The sequence below is a fragment of the Chelonoidis abingdonii genome, chromosome 4, assembly GCF_003597395.2.
Source record: "Chelonoidis abingdonii isolate Lonesome George chromosome 4, CheloAbing_2.0, whole genome shotgun sequence".
NCBI classification, from domain to species: domain Eukaryota; kingdom Metazoa; phylum Chordata; order Testudines; family Testudinidae; genus Chelonoidis; species Chelonoidis abingdonii.
The window spans coordinates 67,677,860-67,693,746 of NC_133772.1; the positions used below are offsets into that span (position 1 = coordinate 67,677,860).

Below are 15,887 nucleotides of genomic sequence, written 5' to 3' on the forward strand. Positions count from 1 at the left end.
CGATCTCCCACAAGTCCTTTCACAATTTCCCACAAGCTACTGCTTCAGAGAGCTGCTCTGGGATCTATAGGATAAGTTCACAGTAGGCAATGAAACTCTTTTGGAGGCAACATAATTTAGTGGATCAAGCACTGGTTTACAGTTCAGTAAATCTGGATTCTAGTCCCAGCTCTACTGCTGGGTGGGTGATCTAGGGCCAGTTTCTCTTCCTCAGTGTCCCCATCTGTAAAATGAGGATAATGATGCTTACACCCTTAGGAAATTGCTTTGGGGCCTACTAAAGAAGAGGGCTATGTAAGACCTTAATATTATTATTACAGTATTACCTGCTACCACTGGGCAATTCCTTATGGAACTATCTATGTTAACCCCTTCAAACTATGGTACTCCTATCTCCCACTCTGCAGTACCTGAGTTTCAGAGGGGATAGATCAGAATTTACAGGTTTTAGTAGGGTGAGCTCCACAGAGGCAGGATGTAGAACTGTCTGCATGTGCCCCAGCAAAATAAGAAGGAAGCACAGAGCAGGGAATACAAACTTCTGGGTGGAGTTATTTCAGATCACTTTCTTTGCTCCTTGTTTTTTTGGACAGAGGGGTGTAAGAGAGAGAGGGGGGGGGGGGGAAAGGTGGCAGGATAAGAGCAAGAAGAGGTTGGAACCAGTTTAGAGCAGCAAGGGAGACCCAGAGGGATAAATACTGCAATAAAGGGTCCCAGTTTATCATTATGAAACAGGATGGAGAGGAAAGAGGGCAACCCTTTTTCCTTCTTAGATTATTATTAGGATTGGAAGGGACCTCGGTAGATCACCTAGTCTAACCCACTGCTCAAAGCAGGACCAATCCCCAAGTAGTCCTCTTAAGGATTGAATTGACAACCCTGGGTCTAGCAGGCAAATGCTCAAACCACTGAGCTATCCCTCCCCCACAAATACCAACCTCCCTTAACTCCCAACAAAATACTTCCCTGTGGCAACCTCCGTCCCCTTCCAATCACAGTGTCCCAGTTTTTACGTTGAAAATCTGATCAAGCAGCTAATGAGGATTTGAGGATGTGGATATTGCTACCTGCAGCCCCATCATTTCCCAACTGCCGCTGCACCAATTGCCAGCTGCACCGATTTACTGACTGCCACAGCATTACACTCAAGACAATTGTAGCTGAAAACATTTTTATCTAGATCTTCTGCTATCGCAGAAAAAGTATCTAAGTAGAACTGCAAAATAAGTGTGGTCCCACCGACTAACTGCAAAATTGTCTACATGACATGTTAGTCCCATATATTAAATGATGAATGGGCTAAGTGTGGCAAAGTAAATACTGACTAACGGGTCTGGGAGAATGTCTGAATGGTGGGCGTAAATTTTATCTTGAACAATATCCCTTGAACAATTGTTGACACTTAGCTAGTTGTATTTCACTTGTAACATTTCAACATTTGCCAAAGAGATTTTTTTTTTTTGCACTATATTCAGGTGTCTGGGGTGTTATTATCACTCTACCCACAAGCCTCAGTCCAGTAATAACCCTGCTCCTGGCAAAATCCAATCTTTTCTCATCTCTCGGCCTGTGCTCATCCCTGTAATATCATTTAATTCATCCACAGTTAACTGAGACTCCTTCCATGAATCAATGATTTCCTTTCAATCCTTGTTAAAGATTTTCATTTTTGTAAATTTATAGTATATTGTCAAGAATTAACTAACTCCCCTCTCATTATCAGATAAGTGAGGAATGGACTTGATGAAGCAAAAAAAAAAAAAAAAAAGAAATAAAAAAGATCCCCTTCACGAAGAACCGCCAGGCTTAAGGAAGGCTTTCTATCTGCTGCCTACATCCATTTACTTGAGACTTTGCAAACCAAAATGGCATATTTGGCATCTTGAAGTTTGTGGACCAGATCCTCATCTGGTGTAAACTGGTACAGATCTGTTGAAAACAGTGGAGCTATTCTGTCCTTACACCAGCTAAGGATCTGGCCCTACCTTCTTTCTACACTATTGATTAGACAGTAGTAGTTCGTAAACTTCCACTGGGAGAATAAAGCAGAGGAACTTTCAGAGATGTATAGGCTTGTGAATCTTTTTAGTATAGGTTTTATACACATTTTAGGTCAAATCCTAAAATCGCAATTCAGTTCTTACTCAGCCTTACTCAGGGAAAACTCCCATTGAAGATGGCTATATAAATACAACCCACACTCTCGTGTGTGACAATGTTTGGCATATCTTTAACTAATAGCTGTGAGTTAATCAAGTTTTTAACTGAACAGGATTCAAAGGACAACTGTCATTAACAAAATAAAACAGCCTTAACGTTTTCTACATAGCAAAGCTTTCTAATTGTGCCTGACTTGTAAAAACAAAAGCATATGGACACATTAGAAGACAAAATATTGATAAACTTACCTGTTTACTTTCCTAAACACCTTGATGGGAAATTCATTATTTATTTACTGAAGATAAATACAAGGCATAACACATTTTAAGACAATTTATTAAAATGATCTAGTGCATAATAAGGACTGTATACTGCGTATACCAGGCCCAATTCAAAATCCCAGGTTCAAACATCCTTAACTTTAGGTTCAGATCTAATCCTAATATATACACTGTACAGGGGTTTTATCTGAAACCATTTCTTTCACCTTAATGCTGTTACATTTCTGGTCTAAACTTTCAGAAAATTGCATGCACAAAATTGCTTGTATGTGCTGTCACTGTGATTATCTGCACCAATTAGGCATGCAAATCTGCAAGCAGTTTTTGCAAGTTTTCAAGAATGTAGACCGTTATCATTTATGTATAAACCTTTGTTCAGAACAGTCAGATATTTGATATTTTACTTATTTAAAATCCACGTGTAAATCTATATAAACTGCATAATAGCTTCACAAACAGAAAAGATAGCCTTCTTGTTAAGGCATGAGAATGAGAGAGCTGGTTTCTATTCTCAGTCCTGCCACAGACTTCCTGCATGACCTTGGGCAAGTCATGAACTATAAGCTATCTAACAGCAAACTGACCCACTTGTGAAGTGGTGATAGTAATCCCTACCTGGCAGGGCTGTTGTGAGATTTAATTCATTAGTATAATATGTGAAGGACCTTGAGATAAGCAGATGAAAGGTACTATCTAAGTACAAACTGTTATTAATAGTATTATACATACTTGCACACTCCCGACTCCATTTAAAGAGCAGCAGAGTCATGAAAAGTAACAATACAAACAAGGTCATTCAGAAATGGTGAGTGAAACGTATCCCACACAAACAGACACAGCAAACAACATGCACGATGTCCCCAGAATAGTTGTGGTACTCGAGTAGGAGAGGGCATAAGAGTAATTAACCTTTTTTGCTCTATTTCATAGATTTTAGGGCTTGTCTTCTTTAAGAAGTGTTGTCACACATACATGTCAGCATATTTGTGAAGATCTATGTTAGCTAACCTGAGGCTGACCACAACCATAAAGTCAGTGTAGGCCAGGATGGTTCATGGTCAGCATTGCGTCAACCAGTCATGACTATGCTGAGTGTGATTTGTTCTGTTCTACACTGACCACAACGTTGTGGCCAGCATGGTGCCATCTCACTTGATTTACACAACTGCGCTTAAGTATCATAAAATGTTATCACATAAGCCAGCCCTTACTCTTTTTCATCTCATCAAGCCACAACTCATACAGTGTGTATTGGTGAATAGTGTGAGAAGTGAGGTTTTTTACCCACGAAAGCTTATGCACAAATAAATCTGTTAGTCTTTAAGGTGCCACCAGACTCCTTGTTTTTAGTGTGATGCACTGGCATTCAGAGACTTAGGTTCTATTTCTGGCTCTGCCACTGGCCTATTGCGTGACCTTGGGCAAGTTACAGCCCCTCTCTGTGCCTCAGTTTTCCCATCTGTAATATAAGGATAAAGATACTGGTCTCCTTTGTAAAGTGCTTGGACATCTATGAATGAAGAGTGCTCTATAACAGCTAGCAGTTTTTGTTCTTTCAGTTGCCTCTCTTTTTAAACAAAATGGAGTCAGGCTTATGCTCTCTTTACTAAATTTTAGGGGCATGGTTTCATGTGGGCCATATCAGTCTGAACACATTATGCGAGAATATATGTTCTTTTTCATAATGACCTTATTCTGCATCTAGACCATATGTGGAACTCATAGTGACATCTACAGAAATATTGAGTGTGGATTGATTACAGTATTTGGCCCAAATTTAAGATAAAATCTGGTAAAGTGCTCAGCTGTAATAAAATATTAAGCATTGGGGCTAATGTAGCAAACTTCCATATTTATTAGTAAAGTCATTCCTAGTGCTAAACAAGCCTTTGAAAAATCCTAATGACTTTTATTTCTTTATAGCTCAAAAACATTGTATGCACGCACAACTTTTTATTTCAGAACTGAGTTCTATTCGGAGGAAAATCTCAGCATAAGAACATTAACAAAAAGTAGAAGCTGATGATGGAAATACTGACCCATTTAACTTTAAGGATCTCTGTACAAAAGGAAAATGTTCTGATAATTTGCAGCAGTGCACACCCCTAATATATGTGCACTCCTCTTATTTAAAGCAGAGTTTAAAGCATGCAATTTAATCTAGTGAATTACCAAAGGAAACCACATTTCTGTAAAACTCTAGGCATTTGCACTAGTTTAGCTACCTTGGGGTAGTTACACTTATGCAAATTTCTCAAATGTAGACAGGTCCTTAGACATAGAGTTAAGTGTAATCCCCAGGTTCCTTAACAACACTCACAGACTTAAATTGATCTAGGTCATTATGTCTCAACAGTTTATTCAACTAATCTAGTCCCCTTTTCTGTTTGCCAGTTATTTACAGGCTTGATTTTTTAATAGTTTGAATGCTATTCAAAGTTATTCCATGAATGGCTTAAGCACACCTATTTAACCCTATGAACTGTTCTCCACATCTATTGCTTAGAGTAGTCATTATTCATACTTCACTGTCCAGGGCAATTACAGATGGCCTAAGTAGCAGGGCTGGGCACTGGGGAGATATCCAGGAAGGTCTCTTGTAGATAAGTCTTCTACTTCAGGCAGTACAGCACAGAGGCTACTTGCTTGGAGTGTTCCCTTATGTACCTGCAGCAGAGGTACCTTATGTACCTCTACCACCTCTGGTCAGATGAGGAAGGACTGGATCTGTACAGCATTGTGCTCCTTTTGGTTCACCATACTAACCACAGCACCAGGTATCATAGGCTGGGAGAGGTTGAGCCTTCCCAAAAAGGCCATCCTTAGCCATAGGCAGAATAGACAGCCGCCTAGGGCACCACTAGGTCTGGGGGCACCGCTCTGCCGGGAGCCCAGACAGATGGGAAGCAGTGGAGCACGTAAGAGCAGGGTTGCTGGGTCCTAGAGAGAGATGAATGCAGCACAGTCTAAGGGGTGGGGATTGGCTGCTGGAGTCTCTGGGAAGGGGTGGAGGAAGGAACTCATCTGTAGGGTGACCAGATGTCCTGATTTTAAAGGGACAGTCCTGATTTTTGGGTCTTTTTCTTATATAGGCTCCTATTACTCCCACCCCATCCCAATTTTTCACACTTGCTGTCTGGTCACCCTAGGTGGGGGTAATTGGTACCTATAAGACAAAGCCCCAAATATCGGGACTGGCTCTATAAAATCAAGACATCTGGATCTGGTCACCCTAGCTGGGGAGCACGTCTCTCCCCTGGGCTGGCAGTGATCCATCTCATCCGGGGGAGCTGCACAGGGCAGGATGAGCTGCTGTGGCTCCATGGGTGCCCTGTCCCTGAGATCAGATGCTGTGCTAACTTCACCATGATCTGTTGGGCTGGTGGTGCTGCCCATTGGCGTGTGATGGGAGCTAACGACACCTCTGGATGACGCTGCTTATTGGTGGAAAGTGGTGTCATCCAGAGGTGTCACCGCTGAAATGCCACCGAATTTTGGCAGCATTTCAGTGGATGCTCGTCCTCCAGCCAGTACGCGGGTGCACTGAGAGGCCCCTGCAGGCGCCATGGCACCTGCGGGCACCGTGTTGGGGATCCCTGACCTAGAGAGCCTCCTGAAGCACAGCGATCATTTTGATTTAAATGGACTTGAACTGTACGAAGAATTGAGTACACTGTCATCAATGTTGCCACATGCAAAATCGATGGACATTGTACAGTTTACTCATATTAGCAAACTTGTTGACATATATCCTAATGTGTACATTGCCACTCATATTCTCCTGGCAATTCCTGTAACAGTAGCATCAGGAGAACGGAGTTTCTCAAAACTAAAGCTCATTAAAAACTATCTCCGCTCTATAAGGAGTCAGGAACACTTGACTGGTCTTGCTATTCTTGCAATCAAACAAGACATCACTTTGTCTTTGTCATACGATGACATTATGACTGTTTTTTGCAGCCAAAAAAGCCAGACATATTGCTTTTAATTAAAAACAAATCCTTGTTTCAATACCTCTTCATAGAAGTTTCCAATGAAATGTTGACAAATTAAAAAAATTATATTATTTGCATCATTCTGTGAAATAAGAATTTTTTCTGTAGTGCTACTTCTTTAGTGCTAGTCCATCAGCATGACGGTGTGCTTCATTAAGTTAAATTGGTTTTAATAACATGCATGTGGCAAGTTTTCCAATACTGTCAGCTTATGTTTGTGTTGCTAAGAGCAAGACAGGCACAGGGGCACCAGTTTAATAATCCCACCTAGGGCATCATAAATCCTAAGGATGGCCCTGTTTCTCAAACAGCCAGGCATGGCCCCACCCATGCTCCATCCCCAGGCCCACTCCTGCCAGTTCCCCTGTCCCTGTGGTATGGCCTCGGTTCAGGCTGCAGCTAGCGCTGGTGCTGGGGCCACAACACAGGGACAAAACTCTCAGATCATGCTTAGCCTCAAAGGAAAGGGGGAAAGTAGCCTAGAGCCAAGAACTGAACCCTGCAGGACCCTACTAGAAACACACCCATTCGATGATGATTCCCCATTTACAATTACATTTTGAAATCTATCAGCCAGTTTTTAATCCACTTAAAGCAGGGATCTCAAACTCAAATCACCACGAGGGCCACATGAGGACTAGTACATTGGCCTGAGGGCCGCATCATGGAAACCTTTTCATAGAACAATACAAAAGTATAGTCAAAAATGAAAAAAATGAAGAGTAATATAGTATTCTATTAAAAGTCAATGTATTAACTTTTTAAAAACTTTAATGCAAAAAGTCAGTGCTAAGTTTGACAGTCATTTCATTTTTGGCCACTTAGCTGGCAGCGTTTTGCATCAACCAGAGCATCAATATTAGGTTTGATATCCTGAGACTAAACCAGTATCAGTGCTGCTTGCAAATTGTACCACATTCCATACAAAAAACTACACTAAGAAAATGTTAAGGCTGCACAGTTAAGCACATGTGCCAAAATTAGGATTCCACACGCAACTTTTTCTCTGACTCTTTGAGACTATGTGTTATCATGTAACCTTCTAATTACAGGGTCATGTACTGTTTCTCATAATAATATATACCTTTTTTCTACACCTTTAAATTGTATAGCATCTTACAGTGATTTTTCTACTGACTTTTATTGTGTTGTCACAGTAGCCCAATATATGCTTACTAGCAAAGGACCTGCCACTTAGCCACTCAAGTTTATGGTAAGCACGAGTGAGGGTGGGCAAATGTGTGCTGTGATGGGAAGCTGCATTGATTTGTGCCTGGGTTGTGTTGTGCTGGGGGATTTTGGTTGATTTATGTTGGTGGCAAATAAGGGGTGTGTGCTGGGGTGAGGGGCTATCTGTATTTGGACTTGCTGGTTGTCTTGTTGTGTAGGCGGTTTTGCTGATATGTGAGGTTGCAGCTAGGCACAAAGGTGTGGCAGTCGGGCCAAGTAATCCACCATCTGTGAAGTCTCCCTCATACAACCAATGAAACTGTAGCATGCAAATTAGCTATTGAGTAAGGGTGGTGATTTGTTGAGTTATCTCTGCTATCACAATTGTCTAGTACTCTTGGCACAGCACAGATACACACCTTTCAAGTCAAAATAGCTGACAACTTCAAAATTGGTTTGTAAAAGACTACAAACCCCCCACTCCACCCCTTCCGTGAGGCACCGCCATGCCCTGCCTCTTCCCACCCCTTCCCCGCCCCCACTCCAACCCCTTCCTCAAAGTCCCCACCCCAACTTCTCCCCATCCCTACTCCTATTCCAATCCCTTTCTCAAATCCCCGCCCCGGTCCCGCTTCTTCTCTGCCTTCTTTGCCTTCTCTGCACTGCGTCCCCGCTCCTCCCTCCTCCCTCCTGGAAAGTCCTGTTTGGCAGCGGGAAGCATTGGGAAGTAAGCAGAAGAGTGGGACCACTGCGCACTGGGGAGATGAGGAGGAGGGATGGGGTTGAGGGAAACTTGGCTGCTGGTGGGTGCAGAGCACCCACTAATTTTTCCCCATGGGTGCTCCAGCCCTGGAGCACCCAAGGAGTCGGCACCTATGGCGGGCCATCGGAAATAATTCTGTGGGCCACATGTTTGAGACCCTTGATTTAAAGTGTTCAATATTGATTTTGTATCTTTCCAGTATCTTAATCAAAATGTAATGTGGTACCAGGTCAAATGTCTGCTTACAGAACACAGCCCTAAGCATATTACTTTAATACTATTCCTTTTATCAACTGAAGTTGTAATCTCATCAAAAAATAGTATCAAGTTTCCAAGTTCACTTCACAGGGACCCTCCTCAATTGCAGAAGAGAGGGCTGGATTTGCTCTTTTGTACCATGTAATTAGTCACCTAGGTCACCTGGCATTGCTTTTGTTGCTTGATCATAGTACAGAAAAATCCTGAATATAAATGCCTGTTCAGCAGAGTGAGTGGAAGAATCAATATCCCTTTCTATGTCTTGTAGTTATTCTTTTTATTACACCTGCTGAAACATGACTTCAAGCAATTGAGACAATAGACATGTACTGCCTGTGGCAGATAAAATTTTTTTGATCTGTGGGCCCAATTCTGAACAAGCAAGCAAAGGCCAGATGAAACAACTCACTTGCTGGAAACTGACAGTGTGGCCACATTTGTAGCATTTGCAGCGGTGTTGGGAGTGGTGCATTATGGGCAGCTATCCCAGCGTTCAAGTGGCTGTAACATGCTTTTCAAAAGAGGGGTGGGGTGGAGTGCGACAGGGAGTGTGGGGGAGACAGAGAGAGTGGATTTTTGGAGCTGACACTGTGTCAGCTCCCTGCCTTGCAAGTTCTAAGGACTTGAAGATACACAGCACCAACCTTCAATCATTTTAAAAGTTTTGACCCCTTCTCCCACCCTTCTCTCATTCACTAAATGCAAATAGCCTTCAGACCAGATAAGCAGCTGCTCCAAAACGGACCCCTCTCCCGCCCCCCAGGGCTGCTTCTTTCCTCAAGCAAACACTAGCTGTGGACATTCATCCTCTTGCCTGCCTCTGCTGGAGCAAACAGTAGCTGTGTTTATTTTTTAGATAAGCAGCTCAGGGAGCCCCGGAGTTCACAACAAAACAAAGAGAGGCATCACAACAAAACAAAGAGTGTAATCTTTACTTAAAAAGCATTATGGGAAGCTTCCGGAGGTCAGTTACAGCATAGTAAGATTAATCACTGTTTACACTGGCACCCCAGCACTGCAAGAGCAGCGCTATAGTCGTTATTCCCCAGGCCAAGGTAGAGTACAGCCAGTGATGTAGCCAGGGAGATAACAGCACTGTATGTGCCTTCCCAGTGTGGACGGGGAGTAAGTTACAGTGCTGCAAAGCCACCACCAGCGCTGTAACTCTCAAGTGTAGCTAAGCCCTGAGTTTCAACACAGCAAGGCTGAGGGAAGGAATTCTGAGCCAAAATCAGTGATGATGCTGTGATAGTCCCCTGTGCAATTGTCCGCTGTGACCTCTCCCTCCCATGTGGGATTGGCCTATGTGAATCCATGATGTGCCCAAACACACTGGCTATATCCTGGTTTGTGGGGACCCACTTCCCCTTCCCACTCTTCCTCCCTCTTCAGAGACCCATCTTGGAATTTATGCAGGCCCTGGGGGAGGTGTGGAGCTCCCTCATACAGATTCTCTGCAGATTTGTTCTCCAGAACAGCAGAAATTCACAGAACCCACTCTGGCCTTGCGTGGCCAGGCAGATGAGGGTTGCCAACAGTCCCTTATTACAAGGGATGTCCCTTATTTTTGTATCTCTGTACAACAAGATCGGGAGTTGAGTGCTGCTAAAAGCAGCAAGAAATACCCCTGACGAATGTAGGTGAGGGTTGTTTGTTAAATAATTAAAATAATAATTAATAATATTGGGAGGAGGGCTGGGGTGGGACTGCTAAAAAACCAGTCCCTTGTTTTTGAACTACAATGTTGGCAACCTTACGCTGGCCATTTCAAGATTTGCCCCACTTCAATTTGGGTTTGAGTAGAAATCCTTCAAGAATTATGCAAGTTTTAACATAGAGTTCAAAAGGAGGTAGTGCAGACCTTTCAACTGCAAGTTTCTTGGGGCAAAAACCTGTCTTTAAATTTTCTGTAACATGCCATGCACACCTATGGTTCTTCAGAGCTAAGAAAAATAATACCAGAACAAAGTTATGAATGTAGAAACTTAGGATAATAGTTCCAATGTGAAATCCAGCTTCCTTGGATGGGTGGGCACACATTTCGAACTTCAACAGATAATATCATAGGTAGAAGAATCAAAGCTAGAGAGGAGAATATTGTCTACTCCCTTCCCCAGTCTCAAATGTATTACCTAAAGATTCTCAACCTACATGGCTCTTAAAATAATTTGTTTTTGGTTGAGTCAATGTCTTTTATGTATTTTTTGCTAGTCATCTGTCAGCTGAAAAACTTACTGCTTGTCCTGTAACACATACCTCCTTAATTTTTCCCTCCTCCTTATTTATAATAAAATAGATGTAATAACTAGTATCTATTAACAGTTAAATAGCACCTTTAATTCAAGATCTCAATGTGCCTTATAAGGTAGGTATTAGTATCCATCTTTCATCTGGGGAAATTGAGACAGGGAGAGATTTAGTGACTTGTTCAAGGTCACAGAACAAGCCAGCAGCAGAGTTAGGAATAGAAGTCAGGTACTCTGCTTTCCAGTCTCATGCTCTGCCCATTACTTGACATTCCCAGTCCATTATCTTTGTAATTCTATTATTTAACTTTGTAAAAAAAAATGTCTGGTACAGGGATGAAGTTGCTATACAAGATGCCATAAAATGAAAGCTGTGTTTGCATTGTGCTATTTATCTTTAAAAGGATATATTTAAGAAGACGTGAAAAGCTTAGTAAAACCTTTCCTTCGGTTGCCAGTTCACATCCTGGAAATGATACTCTGATAAATGTCAGTGCTTGTATGTCTCCAGTCAAAAGATCAGACGAGGTCACTGAAAAGCTGAAGAATGTGATTTAAATGGCAAAAATCTTTCCCCATTTATATGAAAAATAGAACTAGGGAAGATTTTTTTCCTTTATCCTATGATTAAGCTTTTAAACCTTACTGGGGAGCAGCAGGCAGTTGTTAACATCTCTAAAGACTGGTCTGTTTATGTATAATGCAAAAATAGTATTTAGAGTGTTCGCCCAACCTGTGTAGGAAGGGGCTGTTCACTTTAATGAGGGCAAGGCCTAGCTACAAAGAAGTGATAATGGGAGATGCCATTGACAACAGGGATACATGTAGAAGCCACAAAGATTCCTCCTTTTGTCTCCAGACAGATCACAAGAACAAGGATTCATTCACATATAGAAAGAGACAATTGCTAAGTACTTGAGGAAGTTCTCTGTGCTGCAGTCTGGCTAGGGGTGAACTCAGAATCTTTGTGTTCATGCAAAAAAAAAAAAAAAAAAAAGCCTCACATATATAGGCATCATCATAATTATAGAATTAAGCAAAAATTCACTTTACCACTCACTCCCAAAATGTGTCCTGAAAACTTTCTGCAGGAGCTAACTGACAAATTGTTGCCTTTTTAGTTCAAGCCTATAAAACATCTATATTTTTTCTCCTCTCCAATTAGATAATCTTTATTTTTTATTCATCTCAGGTCTAGCTGTGTCACTTTGACCTCTTTGTGAGGCCTGGGTAAATCCTGAAGATTCTGGGCCACAATTCTTAAGAAGGAAACTTCAAGTTCTTTCCGCTTCACTTCCCCTTCACATGTCTGAGGCAGTTAACGTTGCTGCCCCATAGTCTGTGTGGCAGGAGCTGTGTGCTAGCTGTGGCACCTATTGTCTGCATTTTTCCTCTCGTTAGTCTCCTTGACCTTTTATTGTCTTACTCCTGCAGTGTTAGGTCAGACTTAGTGTAGGTCTCCCTTCACCAAGGACCCCTTTCCTTTCGTGGATCACTAAACAGGACAATTGCTCTATCCATCTTTTCAGGGCCTATTGTGGAGCCCCCCCCCCCCCCCCCCCCCGAGCTGAGAAAGGTTTGATTCACTGGGAAACCATTTTGGTCAAAGAGAAGCCTGACTATGTGTCCTTTTAGGAACTCTGTCTTAATCACTGACTTTTTTATCTGCGATATGAAGAGGATTCAGGAGATCAAAGGGTTTGGGAGTACATGGGTTTGACCACATTTTTCCTGGAAATAATGGGAAACCTCCACTGAAAAATGAGCTCTGTTACAATGGGCAAACAAGAAGGAAAGCCACATAGTGTTCCCAGAGCATTCTGTGTCATCAGACCTTCAATAGGTTCCATAGAGAGGGGGAAAAATAAACAGAAAATGTAAATGGAATGTAATAATTAATGGACCTAAAGAAACAGACTCATTTGTTTTGCGCATAATTGAAAACTTTAAAGAAAAAGTCAAAGGAAATCAATACAGCAGATGAAGAAGTCCAAAGACGGGAAGTTCAGTTTAGCTGACCATGCACCTGACATATATGTGGTCACTTGGAATTTGTTGCTATAAGAATTGCCGATCACTTTCAAAAGTGAAGAGATTTTTGTTTATAATTTCAGCTTCAGCTTTAGTCCAAAGGATTCCTCAGGGATATGAAAAGGTATTTAAAACTGGCTAAATCATTTTATTATAACTATTCAATTCTTTGACAGCCTTGGCAGTGTCGCTGGATGCATTATGAACCCCAAACAGACTTCTCTGCAATGTACTGCATGCTTCTGGCTATAAAAGTTCTTGAGAAACCTGGTAAATCTCAAACTTTTACAATCACTAGATACCCTGAAAAATCACAATCACAAAACTATTATTGGTTCTTTTTTCACACATTCTGAGCATCCACATTTCCCACGTAGGCGACTTCTTTAAATATGAATGTAGGTACCTCATTTTAGGCACCCATGTCCAGAAAGGGTTTGGTATTAGGTGCTTAACAAACAAGTAAGGATACCAAAGTCCCTATTCCCAGCAGCTTACAGTCTCTGTAGAGCCATTTTTATCTTCTGATGACTCCAAGCATTTTCTTTTTAATGAACTCCGGATCTATCTCTATTACATGGTTAATCTTCCCCACCCTTGCTTACCCAGGGCTTTTTTTTCTGAAGAATTCCCTTTTTTTTCATATGTTTTTATTAATGAAGGCCCTGCTTTTAAAAAGCATCCCGATTTAGGCAAACACTTAAGCATGTGTTTTATTTTTAGCATGAGTTTAAATCCCTTTGAGGTCAATGTGACTTAAGGAAATGCTCAGAGTTAAGCACGTTTAAGTGCTTTCCTGTGTTAGGGACTGATGCAAAGCCCAGTAAAAGTGATGACACCTCTTGCTTTGACTTCAATGGGCTTTGAATGAGGACTAGAATCAAGAGCTATCTTCAAGCAATGGCAAAGTCATGTTCCCAGTCTTGAAGGGCACAAAGTGCCACCATCTTGATCCCTGAAAAATTCTGACAGATATATGTGCTTCTGGAATTTTAGCAGGTAGTTGGGAGAGACTATGGACAGAATGAGAAAATTCCTAGAATTAATATTTTTTAACCTTGATATTTCCTCATTGAACTACAGAGAGATCTTCTTGATATTTTTCATTAAGAATAACATACAGAATTTTTCATTCTTTATAGGGGTGACAGGACAATAATATCCATTGTGTCTTTTGTGATACCCCAATTTCTCTCTCAGTTCAAGTCGTAGAGCCCATTGACAGAGTTTTGTTACTGTTTTCAGACCAAGTGGTTCTGGATCCTACCAGTCCTGGAGGCTCTGCAATACCAGGTCAATGCATGGGGTGGACAAAGCAAGTGCCTATTCCATCCCCCTGTTTCAAAAATCAATTTAATATATAGTCCTCAAATAAAGGACATAACAAATATTAAACTGATAAGAACAGATTTAAAAGTTTAGATAATGTTTTCACCTATCTTAGCCAAAAGGTTGAGAAATTGATCTTAGCTCACATTTGCATCTGAGAGGAAGAGAAAAAGTGATCCAGGCATTTCCCATTGTCCCTGGAATGCAGAAACACCTGTTTGAATTCTTCACTCATAGAGTCCTCAGTCCTGCCCCTTAATGGCATTAAATGTCCATTTACTGTGAAGGGTTGCAAAATATATGGGGGAAATGTAGATAAAGAAAAAATAGGCATATCCACAGGCCTATTGGGACTGATATTACTGCAGACTCAGAACTCCTGGAGTGGGCAGGAGGGGTGCGGGTGGCGGGGAAGGGGTGCTATAGAAATATGTTCAGTTATGTCTTGGGAATCCCTTTGAAAGATAGGGAGCAAGATCTCATGTAATCCAGCTCTTCTGGCTGCTGAGAGTTCTGCATCTTTGCTGCTTGCTTGATAAAAAGAATTATGCTGAACTGGTCTAAGGGCCTGGTCCTGAAAGGTTCTGAGGACCCACAATTGCCACTGGTTTCAGCTGATGTTCCATCTATTTTTTGTAACTTATACTCCATCTGCCACAGTGACAAAAAATGTCTGCTTCTTTAACTACTGGCCAAAGAACTCATCTACCTACCTTCATTTCAAAAGACATTTCTCCTTATTTAACAGCTATCTGGAGGACTTTTTAGAAATATGGAATGGATCTTGAAGCTCCTTGAGGTTTTTCAATGTCAGAGATCACAGAAATGTAGTAATCTGCACTGTGAGGAACTGTATGAGAAAATTAAAAGCAATAAAAAGCTTACAGAAAGCACTGCATGATATTGGCTTAGAAGTCTGAATTTGAAATACTATATTAGTCCTATATTAATGTAGTGTATATTTGAGAATTTCCTTGTTAGTCCTGCATTCCTTTGAACACCCCAAATTCCCATTGAAATTAATAGGAGTTTGGAGTGTGAAAAGAATACAGATTGGGCTATTAAACAGGAAAATGTCAGACATACATATTTATCCTAACTCCCCCAGCCTTGTGTGAATGCATTATAATAGGATCTTTACATGAACAGTTGTAGCGATAGACTGGGGGCTTTTTAGGACAAAGATAACGTCTTTCCATATGTCCGAACGGTGCCTTGCAGACTGTGGGCACTTCAGAAATACAAATAGTATCAATTAATAAATTAATTTGCACGGTGCCCAGAAATTTGCTAGGTGCCCTACAGAGTAAATTAGAACAAGACATGGTCTCAGTCCTGAAAAGCTTGCAATATAATTTTAGATGTGGCACCATGTGAGAATGGCATCCAGTAGTGGAGGATGGTGTAAGGAAAGATGCGAGTTATGGCAATAAGATACTTCACTATAATAATAATAATAATGTGCATATCACAATGAAGCACACAGTCTGCAATATATATAGTAATATAGAATGCTACATAGAATAGGAGGCCCTTTAATGCCTGCTTTCATTAAAGTTGCAAAACAAACCTGTTTAACATGCTCAAAAAATCCCAAAATATTCACTGTTTCAGCTAATATTTTCCATCCTGGGGCCCCATTCTTCAATGAAAT

General features: G+C 41.3%; 1 pseudogene; it reads right to left on the reverse strand.

The window, feature by feature from the left end:
- Nucleotides 1-14,160: 14,160 nt before the first annotated feature.
- Nucleotides 14,161-14,369, reverse strand: LOC116820070 (U2 spliceosomal RNA; annotated as a pseudogene).
- Nucleotides 14,370-15,887: the final 1,518 nt, after the last annotated feature.